At 41.8% G+C, this 25274-nt stretch overlaps 1 pseudogene; it reads left to right on the top strand.

The window, feature by feature from the left end:
* Positions 1-22223: 22223 nt before the first annotated feature.
* On the top strand, positions 22224-25060 carry LOC149221196 (uncharacterized; annotated as a pseudogene).
* Positions 25061-25274: the final 214 nt, after the last annotated feature.

Raw genomic sequence — 25274 nt, 5'->3', positions numbered from 1 at the left:
GAAACTATTGTAGCAACTGCAACCACCCTCCAAAATTTTTCCTATGCTTCATTTTGGAGCCTCCCTTCTAAATTACAGTAGCCCATCTCGCCTGATCTAGGTACTTGTGATTTGATTGAACCACATACTTTTCATCTTGGCTTGTGTTTACTTACTTGGTTTACTATCTAACCCACAAGCCGATCTCTTTACTTGTTTTTCATCTAGTTTCCGGGCTTGCCTTAGATAATTGCGTAATTCTTGAGGGCAACCAACCTTTCTCTTGGGAATTGTGCAATACAAGTTGACAGTGAGCCTTGAGCTCAAGGATTTCACAGTTCTAGATGGAAGCCAACCTTGAGCTCGGAAATTGCACAAAACATGAGAAGCAACGCAGAGCCACTCAACCAAAAATTGTACAGAACCCTTTCTGCTCAGAAACTGCTCAGTGCATGAACCAAAGAGTTGCCCAGTTCTTCCCAGAACCGCGCAATCTCTCCTGGAAATGCATGGTAGTTTTCTAGAAAAGGAAAAACACAAGAAGCATCCCTAGGAAGTAGGAATATATTATTAGTTTCCTGAAGGTGGCACATTGTTATCTTTAGAATTTTTTGCCAAGTGTCACTTTTATCCTTGATCTCAGGCATGTGCATCATAAATTCCAATTTTCTCAAATATATGTAATGGACGCCTCTAGATCTAATTTGTACATTCGATCATCAATCTATAGCATTCCAAAGGAGATCAAGGGGCCTTCGGAGCATTGTTGTCGCTTTTCCGGGCGATTTTTTCTTTTATCGTCTTTTGCTTCTTTTTTCAGACGCTTTTTGTTGTTTAGCTTGTGTGAGTGTTATTTTACTGGTTTCTTTCCACGAATGTTGGAATTTTAACCTATTTTAGCTTGTAGAAGTTTTTTTTTCAATTTATATATTGCCTTTCCCAAGTGTCGCATGAGTTTTCCCATTTTTGCACCAACGGTCACTGTTGTGGCGACTCTCTCCACATGCTTTGTTTTCCTTTAGTTTAATCAATTGTTGCACTTGTTTCACATGCATGCATCTATACTTAGTCAAATATGCACTCAGCATCACATAATCCTTCATATCTTCTTGATTTTCACACTCCCCATGGGAAGACCTGGGCTCACGTTGCCTCTCACACTTACTACATGCACTGCACAATCTGGGAGCATAAGGCCTCTACCTTAGCTTATGGAATTGCACGGAGCTTTTCCTCTCTTGGCTCCAACTACACACTGCGTAGTTCCAGGAGCCAGTCTCCTAGCTTGGCCACTGAGATTATGCAATGCGTAGTCTCTACCAGGTCTTGGCTCAGACTAAACTGTGCATTTCATAGTTCTAGTCATCAAGATTCCACACTGACTGCTAGGATTGCGCAGTTCCCACAATTAGTCAATCAACCCTGTTAGTCAAAATTGTAGAATCCCTCTCATCATATGCCTTGATTGCTACTTGATCATGCTGTGAAGTTAGATTTGTAAGAGATAATGTTTGCTTGCCATGAGTGTCCTTTCTGTCCCATAGGTACCACACTCGTGAAGCACTTCTCTCCAGCTGTAATTATACCATGGCACCCAAAAGAGCTGATTCAAGAGAGACCACTAAAAATAATAATTGGGAAGAAGTTGAGCAAGTTCCAGTTTAATCGCCAATATATGAGGACACTCAACTGTTCATAGAAAATGAGTCAACACTAACATGGGTGACAAGTTTAGCAACAGTGGCAGAAGGCAAGAATCCAGTACAAGATCAGGGAAAGAGGAAGTTACTAACATAATAAAGAGAGAACAAAGGTGCAAATTGCAAGCAGATTCAATCATCATGCAGGAAGCATTGGCAGCAAAAGCAAAAGGAAGTAGATGACACAGAAAAAAAAACAAAGGAAGAGAGAAAAGAAGAGCTTGCAGGTAGCAGAACTGAGATCATAACAAGCATAACAAGAACTGAAGGAAGGACAGGAGATGAAGAGGAAAGAACAAGAGAGAAGAAAAAGTAGGAAGAAGAATAAAGGCAAGGCACAATGACAGAGAAAATAGTGCCAATACAGGCCGATGAGCCAGAACAACCAGTAGCTGAGGAAGAGAGTGAACAGATGCAGGTTCCCTCACCAATGCTAAGCATAAGGACTAAGTTCGACTAGAGATCGATGAGTATGTGGAGAAGCTAAGACGAGAGGCCACCAGAGAAGACTTGAAGCTCAATCCACACAACATGCATCAATACATCGATGGCCCGATAAAGGTTATAAACACCATGCTGCACTTGATTCATAATGAATTGGATATAGGTTCCAAGACCATGTACTTGGATGCCATGGAGGTAAGAGTTCACTTTCAGAAAGACACCATCAAGTAGTTTGGGGACACCATCATGAAGTACCAAGCTTGGAATCAATATGTGACTGAGATACTCTAAGTGGAGGTTTCTGAGTTGGTCTTTCCCCAAGCTTCAAAATTGTAGTGTTTTGTCTTGTCAGGCTATATCTAACCTATTTTGTCTTAGATGGGCACATGTGGAAATGTAATATTATTTGTGAGTATGTTGTAAGTGAAATTCCAAGTGTCATTAGTGGAATGTGAAAGGTCATCATGTCATGTAATGAGTTATTTGTAAAGAAGTTGAAGAGTCATGAGGAAAGTCAAAGAGTCACAAAGAGGAAAGTCAAAGAGTCATAAAAGGGAATGGCAAGGGTCACCCCACCCTTTGTTATAAATACGATGTCATAACTCATATAAAGGGCTTTTGGGAGCCAAGATTTTGGCTAGGATTAGGCTTAGAAAAGGGTTGAGAGTATTGTGACGAGCCTTGGCTTCTCCACAACATAGAGCGAGTATACTTATTTGGAGGAGCAGGTGTTCTTGAATGTAATGTTCCAGTATTGGGGCTAGTCGTCATCAATGGTGTATGTATGGATGGAAATTTCACTTATAATAATAATAACGGAGCCAACACGTTTTCATGCATATGTTATTATTGTGGTTGGATTATTTTGGTTGTTTTAGAAATATATGTTGTTTAACTTACACATTTTCTTATGAACTACTTTGTATGCAATTGTACGAATCCTGTTGAATGCATGTTGTTGGATTAACTAGTCACTTTAATTTGTGGATTATTCCACATTTTAGCTTGTGATGTCATTTCTCTCATGTGTTCCTTACAAGCTGTGTACTATTACAGGCTTCTAAGGGGCGCACTTCATTTTCCCCTTCGTGTGTCAGAACCTTCATACATCACACTTGACTCTACGCAGGGTCACACACTTTCTCTCACCCAAAGTTATCTTACTTATCTCTGCGCATTACTGTGGTCAAGGCATTACACTACCACCAACTGCTGGGACTCATACTCCAAACAGTTTTAGGTCTAGTTGGGGCTTCTTATCGGGAGATCCCCTGAACATTGGTGGGTCCATCACTGTCAATATTTCTGGTGCTAGAAGGAGGGCCAGAAGACAAGCTGAGCCCTTGAAGTGTATTTTTAATTTCTGCACATATTTCATGAATTTTATTGAAATTATAACCCTGACATGTTTCTCTCACACTGTTGAGTTTGAAGCGCTGACGAACATTATATATTACTTGTCCAAATATAAGTTCAGTGGTGATAACATAACTCCCTTGTTTAGGCACACAGTTGCCTTTGCTGGCTTCTGTGACAAGAATGATGTCCCCTTGAAAGAAATTGCCTGTGGGTTGTTCACTTTTACGTTCGAAGGGCGCATGAAGAAATGGTGTCACACATTTCCCGCATCTTCTAAACACTCTCTTTATCACATGTTCAAAGAATTATGTTGTGCTTTCATTCTGTATGATAATAGAGAACTTAATAAAAAAAATTAAAATTGCGAAAATGACCTAACAAATTTCTTGAGCACTTTCATGACCATTTTCTTCATTGCTGTTATGAATTTCTTGAAGATGAAGTTGACTAGAAATTTTTGGAGGAATTATTTCAATATCTTGTTCACATTTATGAGAATCTATATGAGTTAGAATATTTCAAACCTCTCGCAACATACGTTAGTGTTAGGGCTTCTAAATCTGAGATGGACAAGGTTGTTGTGCCAAGTGACCCTCTGTCCCCTTCTCATCAAACAACTCTAGCTCTGTAGTTTGAGGTGGGAGAAGTTGAGAATCCACCTGTTGGTCTGTCACCATCTCCTCCAAACTTGATTTGCTTAGGATTTCTGTGCAAATTTGGACTCTAATCTCGATGGTTGTCATGTGGTATCATATCCTCATCCTTCGTCCTTAGGTTCCTTTGATCTGCTAGATTTTGGTGTGTTGTATTCATCCGTCTCAAATCTCACATGTGATGTTCATGAGGATCAAGTACTGGACATAGTTCATGTTGAACAAACAACCTGCGCTATCATTTTTGATGAATATGTGTGGGAGTCTAAACAAGAATATGCGGTGGAGGATGAACTCCTTTTGTGCGCACCTTATCCGCTTTATCTTGACATCTTCCACGATTCGGCTATTTCTGTTACGTTTTGTGAAAATTCATTTCTACTTTTTTTCTATTTCTGATCATTGGTAGAACGCGTGGGATGCTAGTTCATCATTCGATTGCAGAGAAGACAAATCTCTCTTTCTAGATCCTCCCAATCTCTTATCTTACTTTTGGAAACATAGAGGGTGAAACTTCTCATTTTTCAACATCCACTCTTTATGATTCATCAGATCATGAGGATGTCACTGTCCATCATCTTGAGTTTTTTGATCATGGTTGTCGTGATATTTTAAATCATTCATCCAATCACAATTACGATTTGTCTCTTGTTGATCTTCTGATGAATTGGAAACTCCTGAAGTTATCGAGGCACTTCAGACCAAGCTGATGGTTATGTCAGGTTCTCGTAGCCTTGAGGTTAGTTCCATTTCTGATTAGAAATCTGATGAATCTCCCGAGGATCCTCATCACTCTATTGTTTACACTGAAAATCAATCTATTTCACAGTTTTCGCATCCTCCATCAGAATCACACAATCCTATTGTTCATGCATTGGAGGAGTCATATGTAGCAAGCTGTCTAGTCAATTTAATGTCTTAAATTGCTCTACATAAATTATCAATCCGGGTATCGTAAACTGATGAAGTGTGGTGCACCATATGTGCTTAGTTAACCTTTTTCTTACTTCGTTGTTTTATAGTTTATGTTGTTTTGGGGGTTTTGTTCTTGTTGGTTTCCTAAAGTGTCTAATGCAAATGAAAATCCTATTCTAAGGTCTTAAGAATACTTTTAAAGGACAAGTATGGATAGAGATTTCAAGACAAGGCCTATGTCCCTAATGGTAACTTCCAAAACTTAGCACTTCAAAAGATCTTAAAACATGTTATTGATGGAATTAGTACTTAAACAAAAGTGTAAATATGCAGCTACTTCAATCAAAATAGAATGAAATAACCAATCAATGAGCTAGTGACTATGAAACCCAGTATCCTTGCTGCTGTATGAAAAAGAAAGTAAAAACTGAACTTAAAGCAACTCAAAGACTGAAAGCAAAGCAACTAATTCATCACACTACTTCAACTCTTCTGATCCTTTACCCTTCAGCTCAATCTACCTTATGAGAAGCAATCATGAACAAGTTAAGCAATATGATATCTAAATTGCAGGAAAGTAAATGAGCAAAACAAAACTGATTGAAATAACAATGCTGGAATTAGAACTAAAAAAAATAAATCAGCAGAAGGACAAGATGATTCCGTCATGTCATTAGTCATTAAAAAGCTATGTGCATTACTAACCAATCAACCGGTTGAACACACTTGCATGAATTAAAATTGCATGAATGAAAAATCTAATCTATCAAACTTGAAAGCAATTAAATGACATAATGAAATCAAAGCAAAATTACAAAATGAAATCTACTCTACCTTACATTCTAATATGCTCCATGAAATCTACTTCACATCTCCTTCCATGTTGAGAACATCAAAGCTTTATTCAAATTCTTCAAAATTACAAAGTACAACAAAGTTCTCCAAAGCTTTCAAAAGCCATCAAGGAAGAACTACAAACTCTAAGCTAAAGAACTCACAAGCTAAAAAGACTAACAAGCTAAACTCAAGAACTAACTAATGAAGGAGAGAGATCTCCTATTTATACAAAAAGATGAGAAGCCATCTCATTAATGAGAGTCCATGAAATTCTCCCTCTACCTCTAGAGTCCTAATCAAAATAGGAACTGATAAGACACATGTATTCTTAGAGTTACAATACAATTAGGAGATGTGACACATATCCTCATGATCCCATGATTCTTTCCAACCAAATTCGAATTTTGCCTTAGAGTGCCACATAAAGGTCTTCTAGAAGTCTCCTTTCAACCTACACATGTCAACAACCTCAACCCATTTGTTAGGTATAAGCATATGCACATTATTTTCTAATTTTTAACCACAAATTCACTTAAAAGGCTTAGAATGAATAAAGATTGGAAAAACATAAATATGGCCCAATGATAATGAAAGTGGGATGAATGTGGTGACATAGTAGTGAAATGGAGGTGATATAATGGACATAATAGTGAAAGTGTAATGGAAATGAATGACATTTTCAAGACTCAACACAAGCACTATTGTAAACCATAAGTTTTCTTCTTTCCTTATGTTTGCTCGTTTGTCAAGTTCTAAGATGTGTACATGCTTGTTCTCCACGCGCAATGTGACAGGACACCATCATACATCCGCAAAGTGCCTTTCATGTGCTTTCTGTATTTACTTTTATGTGGATTCATTCAAGCTTCAAACGTTTTGGTTTACATTTTTGTATCTTTCTTTCTTGGTTTGCTTGCATATCTTTCTTGGTTTTCTTGCATATCTTTCTTGTCAATCATGTTATCACCTACATGGGCCAACCAATGCGCTTGTGGCTGTATTGGAAATATCACTTCACATATGGGTTCGATTTAAATCGATTTTTCATTTATGACTGGACTATACTCTATGGGTTTAGTATTTGAGAATCACGTTGAATCAATTGATTAGTAAGTCTTATTATATGGATTAATTATTAAATGACTAAAAATGCTATATATAAAATAATAAAATTAATATATATAAACTTTTCAATGAGATATTGTTCTACTTTATACGAAGTTTTTAATTAGAAACTAGCTCTTTCAATATTTTCTCTGTAAATACATTTCCACTTTTCTTCAGTACATCGTTTCGTGTTAAGTCAACATTGCTAGTGCAAGAAATCAGAGGGATAAGATAATAAAACAAATGGAGGCTCCAATTTGGAGTGAGTAGGTTAGGGGTTCCAACCCCATAGACCCCCAACATAGAATGACGCGTTGAGTCCTTGGCCTCATGTAACGTTCAACAACTGAGAGAGAAAAAGAGGTGTCATTGGCTAGTTTCCGATGACAGAGCATATGTCATGGTCTCTACTCCATTTTTTTTCTTATGTCTCACTTCTACCTATCATTCTCAAATATATATATATAAAACATGGGTTATAGAAAGTTTATAGTTTATAAAAAAACGAGTTGGTAGGAATAGAAAATTTGACAATAAATCTGGTTAATTTTTTTTTCTTTTAATGAAAATGATTCAATTCATTTAAATATTAAAATATAAATAATAATAAAATAAAAATAAAAATAAAAATAAAAATAAAAATAAAAATAAAAATGCCATCGCCATCTTCTCAAATGCTATCTGACCATTTATTTAGTAGTTAGCAATCCGCGTTGTATTAAAAATTCATTAAAGAGTGATCGAGTTGACGTTATGTTCATATTGAGGATCACTCTCTTTAAACATATAATAATTTATATTTAGTTTTTATTTTTAGCGTTTTATCCTAAATCAGTGAAACCCACGAATAATCATTCGTGCTCCAACTAATAACAATTTTATATTTTTTAGATTAGCTTAAAACCCCACCACATATAACATATTTAAAGCATAATCTATACTTGCAAGATAGGGCGGTTGTATGGAAAATTTGATTCAGGGCACCCACAAATAATATAAATCGACCCCAATTCGTTTCCATTATGCTTAACGTCCTCTTCTTATACAAAGCCTTAGATTAGCATGAAAAGATCTCCCTTTTATATAATAATAATATAATCTCTCATTAACATGTGTGCTTTGATTTGCACATGGAAAAAATAAAAGGGGATCATTTAGGACAAGTAGAGTGTAAAGTGAGAGTACTTAGGATAAACAATTTTTCTATTGGCATGATATTAATTGAAGGGTCTATAAAAAGGTGTTCACATGAGCTATCAAAAAGTATAAGTTTTGTATCATGGTGATAAAGGTGTCATTTTTAACAAAATCATCGTAAGCCAATCAATAACACTAAGGAGACATAGGTGCCATTTTTAACAAAATCATCGTAAGCCAATCAATAACACTAAGGAGTGGCTCCAACAAAATCACTAACTCCAACCCGAAATTCCATAAATTAAGATATTATTTCTAATGCAATGACATAATTTATAATATGATTGTGCAATAATAAATCATGTTCTTTATTCTTATTTTTGTTTTTGATTTGTATCTTATTTTCATCTTCTTTAAGATGCCTTAATGACGTACACGTTTATGCCTTAGGTGTCTATTTATATATATATATATATATATATATTTTTTTTTCAAAAGGTGGAAAAACCTATCAAACTCAGTTTGTCAAACCAACAGTGAGGACAGCCATCTCTGGCTGCTATCCGCGAATGTCAGTTGACACATCACTGTTATCAAGGAAAACCATGCCACCTGAAATAACCCGCTGGTGGTCCGTAAGGGAGCAGGCTATCACTCCTGCCAGATGCCTCTGGGTCTTGGGCCGTTAACCTGTTTCCTTACGTCCGAGGAAGACGAGCTCTTAGCCAAGCAGAAGCAGTTTTAGGGCATACTCCAGGCCCGCTATTTATATTCTTGTCTAGCTATACTTTGTAATATTCATATTACTTTTAGGTTTATATATATATATATTATTAATGAAGATATTATTTGAAGTTCGATTTTTTTTTCGAATTTAAGAGATTTTTGATAATTGAACATCTAGTTACACTATAGAATGAAACTAAAAATGTCAATAACCTTTTCCATAACCGCAATTAGGACTAGAAAATTTTAGGTAAATATTATAAATTAATATTATGGTTTATGAAGGCTTATGCATTTGATTAAGAATTATTACACATCAGGATAGAACACCATGCATTAGGACAAGGAGTTAGCGATACCACCCTCCTTGACCTCAGTACTAGTAAGACCTTCTTGCAGGTAATAATAGCAAAAAGAAAACTATAACTGTGTGTAAGCTTGAATTTACAAAAACTATATTTATTGAATCTAAATTGTGCCTCAGTTTTTCCTAAATTTTTTATATTTCGAGGAAAATATTCGATAGTAAATACAAATCAATGATGATAACGTCGTCGGGTAGGATTGCCATCACTGACGCCACCACCGTCGTCATCACCATCGCTATCTCCATCTCCATCACCACCGAGACCATAATCAACAACAACCGCTTCAACACTTGAGTTAACCGTTATAATGCGCTCATTGGAAGCCATATTGGAAACGTTAAAAGGGCCCCTATAGCTAATAAAAAGGTTGAACAACCTCAACTTAAGGAAAGAAACCAAGGGGAGCCTCAGGGTTGTAATTATAGATAATCGAAGGAAGATATTTCTAGGGAGCTGCAAAAGATCAAACTCCCAGAATTTTCAGGAAGATGGGCCGGTGAATGTGTTGAAGCAAGGTTGGAAGGAATGAACATATGTTTTCCGCTAAGAGAGTATTCTTCTACCTCCAAGACAAAGATTTCCATATTTTAGTTAAGAGAACGTTCTTTTATTTGGTGGGGAAACTTAGAAAAACAATTACACCTCACAACAAATAATTTTCCCCAAGAATTGTTCAAGGAAAGATTCCATGCTAAAAAATTACCACCTTACATTCAAGAAAAACAAGCCAGAGCTTTCCATATGTTAGTCCAAGGTAATAAGACAATGGAAGAATATGAGATAAGGTTTATGGAACTTGTGAAATATGTTCCTTAGACACTGATGAATGTCAAGGCGAGCGCTTTGTATATGGATTAAATCCTAGAATCAGAGCCATGGATAGAATGTGGAAGTCGTCAACAGTAGTTGATGCAGTTGATTATGCCTGTTATGCAGAGGAACATCTAGGGATAAAAAGGGATGTCAGGCCACCAAAACCACTACAGCCAAGATTTCCAGGGAAGACTCCCCGAAACTTCTTCAGGGGGAGTAGCTTGAGACCACCTCCTTATGGTAATAGATTTACGCCAAGAGGAGTTGGAGCAAGATCTCCCATGATAGTTAATACTATAGCTACTGAATCGTCAAACACAAGTCCATGGAAATATCGAAGAACTACTAATAGAGGAAGAAACATGAGAGGAAGAATCACAAGAGGATGAAGTTCCTTATTTAGAAACTCACAATTTGACTCAAGGGGACCATCCCAAATTAATTGTTGGGGATGTGGAGGACCGCACTTCTAGCGCGATTGTCCAAAAGCCTCATCAAATGTAATGCATCGAGAAGGAAAAGAACCATCATAAAATACCCAAGGTAATCATAAAATCCATGCAATAGTAAAAAATAACCAAGCAAAACATCAGTTCACTATAGTGGAATCCTCAGGTACTATTAACAGTATAAGAATCAAAATTTTATTTGATACTGATGTGACTGATAGTTTCATTTCATCATATGAATTAAATAAATGTGGGTTGGAAGATTGCAAGAAAAAATATTTTAGACAGGTAGAATGGATTAAGGAGAACTTCAATATGTAGACTTAAGTGTGGAAGAATCCAAATTTGATATGGGGGTCTGTTCGACTAAGTTAAAAGTTTATGTCACAACCCTAGGGAATTATGACCTCGTCATAGGTATGGATTGGTTAGAAGCTCATCAAGATTGGGTAGACTTTTATGGGAAAATAATTATCTATATAAATGATGAAGGAGAGATGATCCAAATCCAAACTATCAAGAGAAAGGTATCCTTATGCTTCATCTCAGCAATGCAAATGAAGCATTTCTTAAGGAAAGGTTGTGAGGTATTTGTAGTTAAGGAAGTAAGCAAGGAAAAATGACCATCCTTAGAGTAATATCCAGTGTTATTTGAATTTTTGGATGTTTTTACAAATGAACTACCAAGATTACCTCTTGAAAGAGATTTGGATCTCACAATATAATTGAAACCGGTACACAACCAATCTCTAAAACACCTTACAGAATGACAACTCCAGAACTTCAAGAAAGGAACTATTGGATATAGGACATAGTTGACCCAGTATTTCACCTTGGGGTGCTCCTATAATTTTTATTAAGAAGAAGGATGGTTCCTTGCGATTATGCATAGACTACCGAGACTTAAATCGAGCTACAGTGAATAATTAGTATCGAAGCCTCGAATTGATAATCTCTTCAACAAAATGATAGGAACTTCTGTCTTTTCAAAAACTGATCTTCGATCAGGCTATCATCAATTAAGAATTAATGAAAGCGATATCTATAAGACTGCATTACAAACATGCTTTGGGCATTACAAGTTCACCGTGGTAGCATTTGGGTTAACCAATGCACCAGCATCATTCATGAACCTTATGAACTTCCACAAATATCATGATCAAATTGTACAAGTCTTCTTAGATGATGTTGTCATCTACTCCAAAAATGAGAAAGAGCATGAAGAACATTTGTAGATAGTATTATCTTGCCTTAGAGAACACTAGTTATATGGAAATTTATCCAAGTTCTCTTTCTTTAAGAAGAAGATTCATTACTTGGGTCATATCATATCTGGTGAAGGAATATCAGGAGATCCTCAGAAGGTAAAAGCAATCATGGAATGGCCAATATCAAAAAATGCACATGAAGTGCAAAGATTTATGGGTTTAGCTGGCTACTATCAAAGGTTTGTAGAAGGATTCTCCAAAATTGCAAAGCCTATCACAACTCTCAATCACAAAGGAGTTAGGTATGAATGGACTAAAGAATGTCATAGAGAATTCATTGAACTTAAAATATTGTTGACCAGTGCACCAATCTTGTGATTACCTGACATGGACAAAGATTTTACTATGTGTATTAATGCATCCAATCAAGGATTAGGTGCAGTATTAATGCAGGACACAGGAGTAATAAGATATGTCTCAAGGAAGTTAAAGCCTCATGAAGAACTCTACGCCCCACACAATTTAGAGTTAGCCATTCTAATGCTAGCTTTAAAGATATGGAGACACTATCTAGTAGGGAGAATCTTTATGCTCAAAAGTGACCATCAAAGTCTATAACATTTGTTTACTCAAAGAGACTTGAATGCTAGGAAAAGATCATGGAGTGGATTCCTAAGTGAGTATGACTTTGGCATTTTATACAATAAAGGAAAAGAGAATGTGGTAGCAGATGATTTAAGTAGAAGACCACAAATATTTTCCCTCATACCTATCAAGGTAGATTTGAGGAAGCAAGTACTAGAACATCTCTTGAGAGACAGTTGGTATTTAAAGGTGAGATCCAGGATCGATAGTACAAATCCAAAAGAACCTAAGTTTGAGGGATATGAACTAGAAGATAATGGAAATTTTCAATTCCATGGAAGGATGTACATTCCTGATAATGGGGATCTCTGAGACACCATGCTTAAGGAAGCCCATAAAGTATTGTATTTTTCACATCCTAGTGTAAAGAAAATGTATGATTATACAAATAAACTCTTCTTTTGGGTAGGCATGAAATGCTATATTGTCCAATTCATTGCAAAATGTTTCAAATGTTAGCAAGTGAAGGTTGACCATTGTTATCCAGCAGGTCTCCCACAACCTAACGACATTCCTATGACCAAATGGGAGATAATTTCCATGGATTTTATTGTCGCGCTACCTCTTACTCCACAAAGGCACAATTCCATTCTAGTTTTTGTGGATAAATTAACGAAAAGCATCCATTTCATTCCCGTAAGAGATACTTACAAATTTGTTGACGTAAGTCAGGTATTTATAAATGAAATTATCAGATTTCATAGAGTACCTAAGAAGATCATATAAGATAGAGATTCACGACTCACTTCAAGATTCTGGACTTGTATGTAATTAGCCTTAGGAACTCAACTAAATTTAATAAAAGCTTCTCATCCAGAGACTGATGGATAAATAGAAAGGGTGAACCAAGTACTAAAGATATGCTGAGGATGTACGTTATGGACCAACAAACACACTGGGAAAAGTACTTGCCCTTAGTCGAATTTGCATACAATAACAGTTACCACAGTTCAATCGGGATGCCTCCGTTTGAGGAATTGTATGATAGACCTTGCAAAACACGTTATGTTGGGACAAGTTAGAAGATCAGGTGATAGTAGGGTCAAAATTAATTCAATAGATGGAGGAACAGGTAAAAAAATTTAGGCAATGATTGAAAGAGGCACAAGATAGAAAAAAGAGTTATGCTGATGCTCATAGGACAGATGCTCTTCATTCTATCGCGTTTCGCATGTTCCGCTGGCTATCCGGGTTCGACGATTGAAACCCACTGTAGGGACTCAGCCGAGCCCGAGCCTTCGAATAGGTAGTCTAGCTTCCGAACTGCCTTCCTTCCGGAGAACTGGTAGAACATCCTAACCCTTCCATTAGAACTCGTTACTTCACTTCATGCTGGTTGGAGGAGTTGTCAACTCGTTACTGGACTACCGAGCTAATGTTAGCTAACCGGTTGAACTCCTTTCGATAGACTCCCACCCCGCCGGTTGAACTAGTGGTACGAGATGGGTATCGACTAGCTATTAGTTTCTGACTGTCCCCTGGATGGAAATGAACGAGGGAGGATCCGGGAGGGCCAACAATGCTTCTCCGGGCCAACAATGCTTCGGCTATCCGGCAATTACTTTCTTTGTTGAACTATAGGTAGGACGGCTCCCCCGGGTAGTCTCGTTGAAAAGACATCCGGATGGGAGTTGCCAGCCCTCACCTTCATGTTAGGCCAGCCAGAACCCACCTTCGTCGTTGAGGCACCCACCTTCGTCGTTGGATAGAGCAAGCATTCCTCCCAGCTTGAGTTACATATAAAGAAAGTCTTATCATCTATAATTGTATACCTTCCTTCCGACCTTCCTTCCGAATGAAAGCATGCTCCTTCACTGGGGTTCGTCCCTATTGGATGGTCCCTATAGCCGGAGGATTCTACCGGTGATGCTAACCGGGGGTTCAGGATGGCTCCTACCTAGGCTCCTCACCCACGCTCTTAGGCCTGGGACTGAGACTGATTGAATGGAAACGAGCTATAGGGTTCATCTAAGCCTCACCACTCATTAGGCCAGCGCCTAACTCAAACTTATTAGGCCAGTAGAATAGAACCATCCAGTAGAAGAGGCTAGGAGGGAGTATAGTGGAGTTATGTCTTTCATTCACGAAGGAAGGGATAACCTTGTATTCTCCAGGGCTAGGACTGCACCCACCCATATTCGTGTATCATCGAGCGAGGGCCGTGAGAGGAAGGAGTTGTTGCGTTGCTGCGAAGAGAAGAGTTGGTTCGTTAGCAGGTGCATGCATGGATAGTGGGAGATACCATCTCTGCATTGGGAAGTGAGGGTAAGGTCTTCCTAACCGACTTTCCCCCTATCCTATCGGGATCGATCAATGAGCCGGGAACAACTACTTCGATGAAAGTAAAGGGCGGCCCCGTAGAGATCGATAAAGGGTATAGATAAAGCAAGCAAGCAAGTTGGGGGCACTATGTATAATCTAGATCAAGTTGTTCATTCGGAAGGCACTCACTAAAGATATCTTAGTTATGCAAGCAAGCCACTCACTCTATTATATATGAGTCAATCATAGAATATGAATCATAACTCACCAGTCATCCCATGTTCTTTTGGAACTAACTCCCCATTAAGTAATAAAGATGAGCGTGAGCCACCACCCTACTATATATAGTATGAAACTGGGGTGGGTTGCGTACTGGTAAAAAGAGATTAGGTTCGGGTATTCCCTTGCACTCGGAAGCGCAAGACCCTCCGGACCTTCCTTATTTCTTTTTCCCCTCAAAAAGCTAGAAGGGTGGGTTATCCTTGCCCCGGAGGGACAAGCGGCTTCGCACCTTAATTTCTCTTGTAAAATAGAGCAAGTTCGTATCCTCACTTCCACCCTTTCAGTAGTGAAAATGCCAGGTGCCAAGGCAATAGCAGCTTAAAGGCCCTTCCCTCTAAGCTCTCTTACCCGCCCAGTGAAGAGCTCAGAGGTATAGAGCACTTGTACCTTTGGCTAAAAGCCCGTAACTTCCCGGCTCCATATACGGATGCGCAACTACGGATATGCCAGAGGTGGGTGCTTTTACAGATAGACTTTGAGTTCCGACCCCTTTTAAGGCTCAGGCCTAGACACTGAACTTAAGGTACCAGTATACAGCCCTTCCTTTAGGGAGGGAATGGGTCAGCCTACACGATGAATGGAGGAAGTGGGTGGCACAGGAACAACCACTCGTTGGATTCTGCCAGAAGAAAAAAGATATGGAGCGATGGATGCCCTCGTTATAACTGATCTGGACCTGGTCCTGCCTCTACAGGTGCTGCTGGCTGTTGCTTTTACTCGATGCCACAAGCACCACCTTTTCCTATGGATATGGAACTAGGCGCGAAAGGACTGGAATATGAAACTGGAACAACAACAACGGCGGGCAGGTCCAAGCTGAAAGAACAAAACAAACTGACACAGGTACTAGCACTGCATGGATTGATTGATGAATGGACAGATACCAGATGAAACAAGCACAGGTTGGGGCATCATTTCTCTTGTTCTATTTATTCAATCGTCCAATATGATAAAAAGACTCTCGTACCAAGCAAGCAAGGTATCGGGAAAAAGACATACAGGGTTGGAGGTCATTGGTTAGTCGTTTACCAACGGAAAGCATGGGATATTTATCGAAATATGTTGTATACAATATTATGCTTGCTGCCAGAGCCAGCCAGGCGTTTTCACATTATTGAAAGGGTAGGCCTATTCACATTTCATATTGATTATATGAGCGATTCTGAAAATGGATACCTGCAATACGGCCCTGCGGTCAAGAGAGGGAGGGTGAGGCATAACCCGCATGAAATCAGTCAACGCTACAACGTGCAAATATGGGCGGGCATTTCAAGATAGAGAGGTTGGAACCCAAGTTGAAAGTGTTTCGTAAGCGCGCTCAAATGGTCTTAGAATTGGTTTTGATCTGTCATAGCCCCGAGCTCTCCATGATCGATTGCTGGATGGCATGGAATGGCTGGTCATCTTCCGAGGTATGGAATAGCTTTTCGTCTTCCTTCTTGATTGGACGAGGATCAATCGCTTCGAATGAAACTGGTCCTGGGGACCTTATATCTATTCATGTGGGGGGTCAATAGGAGGCAAGGCTGATTATTGCAGAACGGACGTGTTAAGAGGAAGGCACGGAGTGGTATCAATCTAGTTTGATCCGGAAGGCAGGCCGGGAATCAAAAGATTCTCCCTATTGGCGGAGAAGGAAGGTCGGGTTGGAATTCTAAGATGATATCACAAAGCCCAAGGATACCTCTAATTCTACCAACATGTTGTGCTGAGAGCAACCAACCAATGCATAAAAAAACCTGCCAATTAGGAGAATAAGAATATGAGTCATGCCGCCCACCACCAAAGGGGGGGGAGAAGGAAGATAAAGAAAGAGAGCCACCACCGCCATATTTGCAAAGAGTATTGGTGTAAAGGCTTAACGAAGTAGGAAGTTATAAAGAAGTATAGTTATTATGTGCATGTGGGTTTCTTCTGGTCTGAGGGGAAGATGCGTTGGTTGGATTGGTATTTCAGAGGCAGGAAGAAGACGTCTTGAAACGCTTTCGAGTCAATAACCCCAACCTTTCCGATTGGTGTGGAATTGTCCAACCGCTAAGTTCTTCCAGTCATTATATATGTAAGAAAACATCCATCTAGTCAGCAAGCGATAAAAAGCAAGCCCCGGTTATAGACTACGGAATGGGTTCTGCTGCTATCGACGCCTACCCAATTAACCAAGAGTAACCGATCAAGACCAACCAAGGAGCAACCAACCAAAACTAACCAAGCTGGCAAGTACTTATTTCATAATCGTTTCAAGTATTAATTCATCAAAGCAGGGCGTGCAAGGAAGGATGGCTAGCAGGGATACCGAACCAAAGCAACTGATCCACACTAACCCATCGAGAGAAACCAATCAGTACAAGCTAGCATCACTAACCGAAAACAACCTCATTGAATACTTATCATCCAATCGATTCAATCCATTCGAGACTAACCAATGTTGGACACTAACGAATCAAGGGAAGGAAAGGTCCGGAGGGTCTTGCGCTTCCGAGTGCAAGGTCCGGCAGGGGCTCGACTGATAAGGAGAGGAAATAACCAGGCATTGAGCACCAGACCTTTGTGCTTGCTTACTAGATCCCCCTATGGCATATACGTATACGACAGGACAAAGTAACCTAGGTTGATGCGATACAGGTCTTCCCTCGGGCACTATATAAGCTAAGGAATAATTACGGGCAGAGCAGCAGGACAGCGGGTCCACCTATAGTACCGAGCATTGCCACCTATAGTACCTATCATTGTTAGGGTTGAGTAGCACAGGAGTTCGACAGATTCAAAGAGTAGCACGAAGAGTAGCCCTTCCTTCTTCCATCTGCTGCGATCTCCAATGGACCCACCCTCTGTGATACACACACTCACAGTGATCTGCCTGCACATCGTAGGATCTCGCGTATCCAGTCGATGTTTCCCCTATACCGTTACGTTGATGTCAGTAAGGAACAACCCTGAGCGATATGTTAGTTAGAAGAGCCATAGGAGACACACACCATAGCTCGGGCGGAGAAACTTGCTTGTATAGCTTTCAGCGTTCGGCCATACCTTCTTGACCGATTGACTTGGGTCTACGCCAGCTATAGCAACTCCGGTAATACCTTTTTCCGTTAAGCCAGTCCATACTTGTTCTCAATGCCTCATGTTTTGGCCTCGTGAGTCATATGGTCTTCCTAGCTGATTCTCCTCGTACGGGTGAGCGAGTGAGATTGCAGTAACTAATCTCTATCAGTAAGCGGGGTCCCAATAACCCAGCCTTGATCTCAATGTTTACCCATAGTTTCAAAAAGGGTGTTGTTCGCTCTAATCCATTTACTCAACTATTCCTTTTTTACTCACCTATCCCAGCCAACATGAGCGTTGCTGCACTGCACTATAGCGGTGGCGCGATCTATCTTCCTTTCTACGCTCCAAAAAAGCAACTATAGCCGGGTGATCGGGGAAACTATCACTATGATTTCTGAACATGAGCTCGGCACAGAAGCAATTTTTGATCTCTACGAAAGGACATACATTCAATTATCACGTAAATAGATAGGTGATCTCCGAAGAAGCGCTACTCGACTCAACTATCGCTATGCGGGTTATACATCTTTCCTCCCCTCAGATTCAGATAACTCATGCTTTGGGACCGCCCCACTTCAAATCGATAAGGCTCCTGATCCCACCCGGTTATCTCACTCTCAATTGGTAAGGCTCTCTGGGTCTATCTATTTAGAAACGTGCCCAACGTCCGGGGCAAGAGAGCTTGCCGTGATTATAAACCCACATGGGATGGGATGATAGGTCTGATGGTAGTGATGATGGGCTGGATGCTGGTATGCTGGGCTGATAGTGATGGTATGGATGGTAGTGATGATGGTATGGATGGTAGTGATGTGATTAGCTGGTCTCAGGGAAGAGCGCTCAAACCTCCGCCTCCTTAATATGCAAGAATAGGAGGGTGAGGGTGAGCCTGTCGAACTCTCGACCTCTGGGAGAGGCAACGAATGCTCGACCTCTGGGAGAGGGAAAGATGTTCAAACCTCCGCCCCCTCCTAATTGGGTGAAAATGACAAATCTCGTAGGGAACGTAGTCGAAAGAATGAATGCATAATGACATATGCCCATATCTGCATGATCTGCTAAAGCGTAATTACGTATATAATGAATGACTGCATCGATATATGTGTCATACCAGATTCGATGTGATTCATTAGTCATTCTTGAGAGATTGAATGATGCTCGTTATATATGTCATTACGTTCTCTCGAAGAATTGATCAAAGAATTAGATAGGTAATTCCGTAATGAATTCTATATGTCATTATGCATTCATGAATTCTATATTCCCGTGGTTCATTCTTTATATATGTCATTACGCTTCAAAACCTCCGCCTCCTCAAATGGCAAGAATAGGACCTTTAGGTACTCGACCATAAGCCCCACCACCCAATAAGTAAATTAAGAGAAATATGTGAAAACCTCCGCCAATCCCTTATGGTCGAGCCTACTTGCGCATCCTCTCCTGTTAGTCTTTAGGCCTTACTAACCTTTCCCTTACGGTCTTTAGGCCTTACGGCACCTTAGTGAACATATACGCTTTATTCCTGTCACTACAAGCTGTTGGATCACTGCCCGAAGTTCATAGTCTAAAGCCTGCTATTCCAAGCACCAGACGTAGAGGAGCTGCTTCACGGGGTTCGGCACCTATATGGCACAGGATCAAGTGGCGCATAAACTAGCCTTAGGTGCTCAGACTCGTCCAGGTCTTTGTTCGCGTAACAATACACAGAGAGGAAAGCTCTGAATGGCTAGTGTTTATAAAGTGGTTCGGCTGGATCCTCGCTAGGTTTGCCTGATAAGCTCTCAAACGTCACTCGTCCTAGTTGCTGGGCTCATAAGCATCCTGACCTCGTGCTGCTATTAGGCTTGTTCCTCCACGCTAGCTGGTTTCACCGAGATAGCTAGGTTACACGACCAAAGAAAGGGGGATTTCTATTTACCGAACAATGAGAGGGATAAGATACGGGTTCATGCCGACCAAAGCGAGGGATTGATGATTGTGACCCCGAACGATAAGAGTTCATGGCTGGAAGCTGAAAGCTTGAAACCCGTGACTCGTGCTTGTTGATTTTATAGAATGCCTTACCTCGTGCTAGTTGAGTTTGTGGGCTGGTCATCCTTCATCCCGAGCTTGGTTGGAACCGAACAAGATTTGGCGAACGAATCAAAAGGTGGAAGGGTTTCTCACTGATGAAGCAAAGGGGGTTATTCAGTAGCAGTCGCAGGTTTTACAACTCCTCCTCCATTCCACCTTCTAACTATTCCATGCTGTTGATACGCCAGAGATAGGCAACTATTCTATGCCTTTGTCCGAGTCTATGGTTAGTTACCCCACCTCCCTCCCTTTAGTTAGAGCAATCTATCTCGGGTTCATAACTTCACTTTCCTTCTTTTATCATAACTGTACGTTTCGACGCAAATGAACATCCTTCAGCTATTCTATCTTGGGCGGCAAGTAATCCGTCTAAAAGGCCTACCTATGAGGGAGAAGTAACTCCCCAATCGCAATCTATTCTGGCTCGGCTTTGTTTCAACTCGAGCATATGAACTTGCTTCTGCTTAGGGCGATCACGTTGATATGAAAGGCAGCTATTTCCCACTTAGTCAATTCTTTGGCTTGGGAATACTTTATTTCATCTCCCTATCCCACCCACCTACCTACCGTGCATGAGACAGTTCGGTTCCGAAAGGGTTTAAGGCAGTTATTCAGTGTCGAAGGATGACCGGCAGCTATCGACGCAGCAGCAATCAACTTTCTCTATAAACTCAGATAGAGAAATTGGATTAGGTGGTTATATACGTCATTTCAGACAATCATTATCTACGTCATTTCCAAGCATCATTATATATGTCATTTTAGACAATGAAAGGAAAGAGAAAGCTTCGTAGCGTAGCCGAAGCACAATCTATTTGAGATAGGGCCGACACCCTAGCTCTCAATTAGGAGGGAATTAGCTCTAATGGAGTGTTGCCTCGTCGAGGGAGCGCTTCTCTCAAAGTTCCTCTCCCTCTCCTCTCCTTATCAGTCGAGCCCCCTAAAGGGACGGAGTCACTCACTATTCATATGGTGAGGGTCCTCTCCTTAACAGTCGAGCCTGCTTACGCATCCTTAACAGTCGAGCCTGCTTACGCATCCTCTCCTCTCCCTCTCCTTAACAGTCGAGCACCTAAAGGTCCTTATGGTCGAGCACCTAAAGGTCCTTATCAGTCGAGCACCTAAAGGTCCTTAACAGTCGAGCCTGCTTACGCATCCTTATGGTCGAGTACCTAAAGGTCCTCTCCTTAACAGTCGAGCCTGCTTACGCATCCTCTCCTTAACAGTCGAGCACCTAAAGGTCCTTAACATTCGAGCACCTAAATGAATGATTGGAATCACTGAAATATACAATGAAAGCAACTGAACTAAAGAATGGCCCTGCTTTTATTGGCAGGGAAAACATTTAAGCTTAGCCTTCTCTTCGCGATAAGCAAAGGAGGAATACTTACCTTCAGCCCAGCCATACCGTCTAAACCATTCAATCAAAGGATTGACTTGAACGAGTCATACCAGAACGAGGTTAGCCTTCCAGACTGGAGAAACCTTGGACGGATGGTTGAGCCTTAAAGCGTAATGACATATATAATAGATGCATTGATAAGAAAGCGTAATGACATATATAATATATGCATTTTCTGGTGTAATTAGTGTTTTTCTTTTCTTTTTTAGACCTCATAGAATACCTTAGAGAATCAAACCATTCTGGACCCTTTGCTTTATTCCCAATTGAACTTGGTTCCTCCTCCTTCTGCCTCATCTGGTGAAAGTGTAGCTTCTTTTCTTTTTAGTAACCAGAAGTATAATAGGAATAGGAAGAGGAAGAATGGCTCACTCATATGGGTGAGGAAGGATGGCTCACCTGACAACTATTTACCCACCCACCCCAATCCCCGGCGTTAAGCCCGTCTCGACCAAAGGGAGAGGAGGGTGAGGAAGGATGGCGAAGACCAACGCCCCCCCACCCAATAAGTAAAATTGAGAAGAAATAAAGAAAAGGGGATAACCTTGCTCTCTCTTTGGTCGAGCAAGCGGCTTCGCACCTTGTTCGAGCCGGCCGAAGGTGTACTTCCTTGCCCCCCGGAGGGACAAGCGGCTTCGCACCTTAAAGATTGTTTCCAGAAATCCAATCTGTCCCGGCAGGAGGGCCTCAGATATCGAGGGGGAGCAAAAAACGGGCTTTGCTCCCCTTTCCAATATAAGAAATAGGGGTTGAAGTTCAGACCGTTCACAGTAGTAGTACCAATAGAGAAGATCATGAAAGAGGCGATAAAAGCGGTACCCGAATCCATTTACGATCTCGAGTTTCCGGACACATCGCACTTCCGCCCGGGTCGAGGCTGCCACTCGGCCCTAATACGGATGAGAAAAGAGTGGAGAACCTCTCCCGGTGGTCGAGAGTTCGTTACCTCACCCTCGTTTCAAGTCATCTTGGAATTCGGCATAAGAAAGTGTTTCCACACCATCGACCGACATCGACTCATCTCAATCTTGAAGGAAGAGATCGACGATCCCAAGTTCTTTCGCCTCACCCAGAAACTGTTTTCCGCCGGACGACTTGTAGGAGGTGAGAGGGGTGGCCGCCCTTCCTACTATGGGGTGGTCCCACACAGTGTACTACTATCGGCCCTACTAGGCAACATCCACCCACACAAGCTCGATCAGGAGATAGAGAGGATCCGACAGAAGCACGAAATTCCGATTGTTCAGATAATCAAATTGGTTCTATTAGAGACAGGTCGTATTGATGACCAAGAAAACTCTGGGGAAGAGGCAAGCTTCAACTCTCCCCCAGTGCCAGTGGGAGGAGACAACAGAGCCATCGTTGTGGGGGGGGTAAGAAGCATCCAACGCGAAGCGGCGTTTTATTCCCTTGCCCTCAGAAGCGCAAGCCCTCCGGACCTTGTTTTTTCGTGGCACACCCCCCCCACAAGCACCCCCCGACGAAGGGGGGACCAGAAAACGCCTTTAGTTTCCCCCCCTTCCCTTGCCGCCTTCTTTAACAAGCCCTCGAGCCCCCTTTGCGCCGCCTTCCTCATTCGTGAAGGAGCCGCCGGGTTGACCCCGAAACGAATAAAGGAAGGTGGAGAACGCCCCTTCTATAATAAGAAGAATAATGGGGTAGCGTTCTCCATGAAAAACCCTATTAGGTGTTGCAGAAGAAGGGGCCTGCTGATAGAGCTGGGCGGGGAGCTAGTTATCGTCGGGTTGGAAAGACGCCTAGCCCGTAAGCAGGGGCTATCCCCTGTTCACTTCGATGACCTATACTTAATTAGGATTTGTCACGCGCGATATGCCGACGACTTACCACTGGGAATCGTGGGTACCGTAGAGCTCATAAGAGGAATCCAGAAACGTATCACCCACTTCCTACAATCCGGCCCGAACCTTGAGGTAGGCTCTGCAGGATCAACTTACATAGCTGCACGGAGTACGGTAGAATCCCCCGGTACGGTCATTCGGGAAGTCCCTTCGAGGGCGACTCCCATACAATTCTTGCGAGAGCTGGAGAAGCGCCAGAGAGCAAAGCACCCTATCCATATCACAACTTCCCACCTACGCTCCGCCATCCATTCCAAGTTGGAGGACCTAGGGAGGAGTATCCCGATCCAACAGCTGACGAAGGGGATGGAAACAGGGAGTCTACAGGACGCGGTTCAACTAGCGGAGACTCTTGGAACAGCTGGAGTAATAAGTCCCCGAGTGAGCGTGGGCGTATTATGGGAGACCGTCAAGCACATCCGGCGAAGATTAGGGGAAATCTCGTGTCGGAGCAACGTGCCATCAGACGTTCAATAGGCAATCTCACGATCAGGCAAATCGTTGAGCGTCTGGGAGTTGTCATTGTATACTCCCAGAGAAGCGCTGGGGGGTCGGGAGGCGGGGGAAGGAGGGGGACACTGGAAACAGACGGGATCTTTTAGCAGCAAATTACCCATACAGATAAAAGCGCCTGTGAGAAAGATACTCCAAAGGCTTCGGGATCGAGGTATCATTAGCCGGAGAAGACCCTGGCCGACCCACGTGGCCTGCTTGACGAACGTCAGCGACGAAGACATCGTAAATCGGTTCGCGGGCGTCGCGATAAGTCCCCTGTCCCACCATAGGTGCTGCGACAACCTCTATCAAGTCCGAACGATTGTCGACTACCAGATCCGCCGGTCCGCTATATCCACCCCTGCCCACAAGCACAAATCCTCGGCGCGGAAGATAATCCCAAAGTACTCCAAAGACTCACACATAGTAAATCAAGAAGGTGGTAAGACCCTTGCCGAGTTCCCCAACAGCATAGAGCTTAGGAAGCTTGGACCAGAGTCATTCCTTACAAGTCAAGATCTGAACAACGAGGAGCACGCGTACAAGACCTTATATCAGGTGTACATACGAGATGTACGAAGCGTGATCCGTCGGTCTGAACCGTTGTTGCGGGGGGGGTGTGGGGAGGAGGGCGGCCCCACCCACCCTTAGATAGAGCATGCAGATGCGCCATGTTGGCCTTTTGGATTCCTTCGGTAACCCCGCCCGGAGGAAGGAGCTATCAATAAATGAGGGTACGCACGCATCCGACGCAAGGTTATTACTTACCTGAGTTAGAAGGTAAGTACCTTCCGTCCGTGCGAGGACGGGTTCGAGGACCTAGATGTTGCGTCGAAGGGATACTCAATATTCCCGGGACGGAGCCGTATGACGCGAGAGTGTCACGTACGGTTCCTTTGAGAAGGGTGTGATACCACCACCTATCAGGCCCGACGAGCGGTCCACGGAGCTGCATCCCCACTCACCCAGTCTATGTACATTGCTCCTTCCAGGAGGTCGGCCGCCTATCCCAGATCTTCCCATTTCCAAGAAGATCCCGGGCTCGATCTGGTTTAGTATAAAGGTGATTTTCTCCCCGTTCTTATATATATGGGTCCGTGCAGCATTTCCACGATATCGTCATGATCAATTAATGGGACTTGGCCGGAAGGTCTTCTTGCCTCTATCATTAGCTTGGGTAGTCTCTGTTTCTGGTGTTCCAGTAACCTTTCAATGGCTCCCTCAATGAAAGGAAAGTGTCTGAAGAAGCGGGCTACTCCCCGAAAATGCCCGCCCGTAGGTTCCAGTGTTGTCGGGGCAAACTCGCTCGTTCTGCCTACTATCGTGATCCTGTTTTTAGATCCAGTAATCGAAGTTCCCCGCCCGCTTCGCTCGGGCTATCCTTTCGCCTCCTTATCGCCATGCCAGTGAACAAGCCTCAAAGTAAGTCCGATAATGAATAGGATTGGCATCTGGATATTCATTCTCAGATGTATCCGTAAGGTTCTCCCGCGAGGGGAATAAATAGAAGTGTCCT

This window comes from Pinus tabuliformis, chromosome Q, assembly GCF_031772625.1.
Source record: "Pinus tabuliformis cultivar Carrire ecotype Pingquan chromosome Q, CPIR1, whole genome shotgun sequence".
NCBI lineage: Eukaryota > Viridiplantae > Streptophyta > Pinopsida > Pinales > Pinaceae > Pinus > Pinus tabuliformis.
The sequence above is the reverse complement of the archived record's forward strand: the minus strand, read 5'-3'. Positions and strand labels throughout refer to the sequence as shown.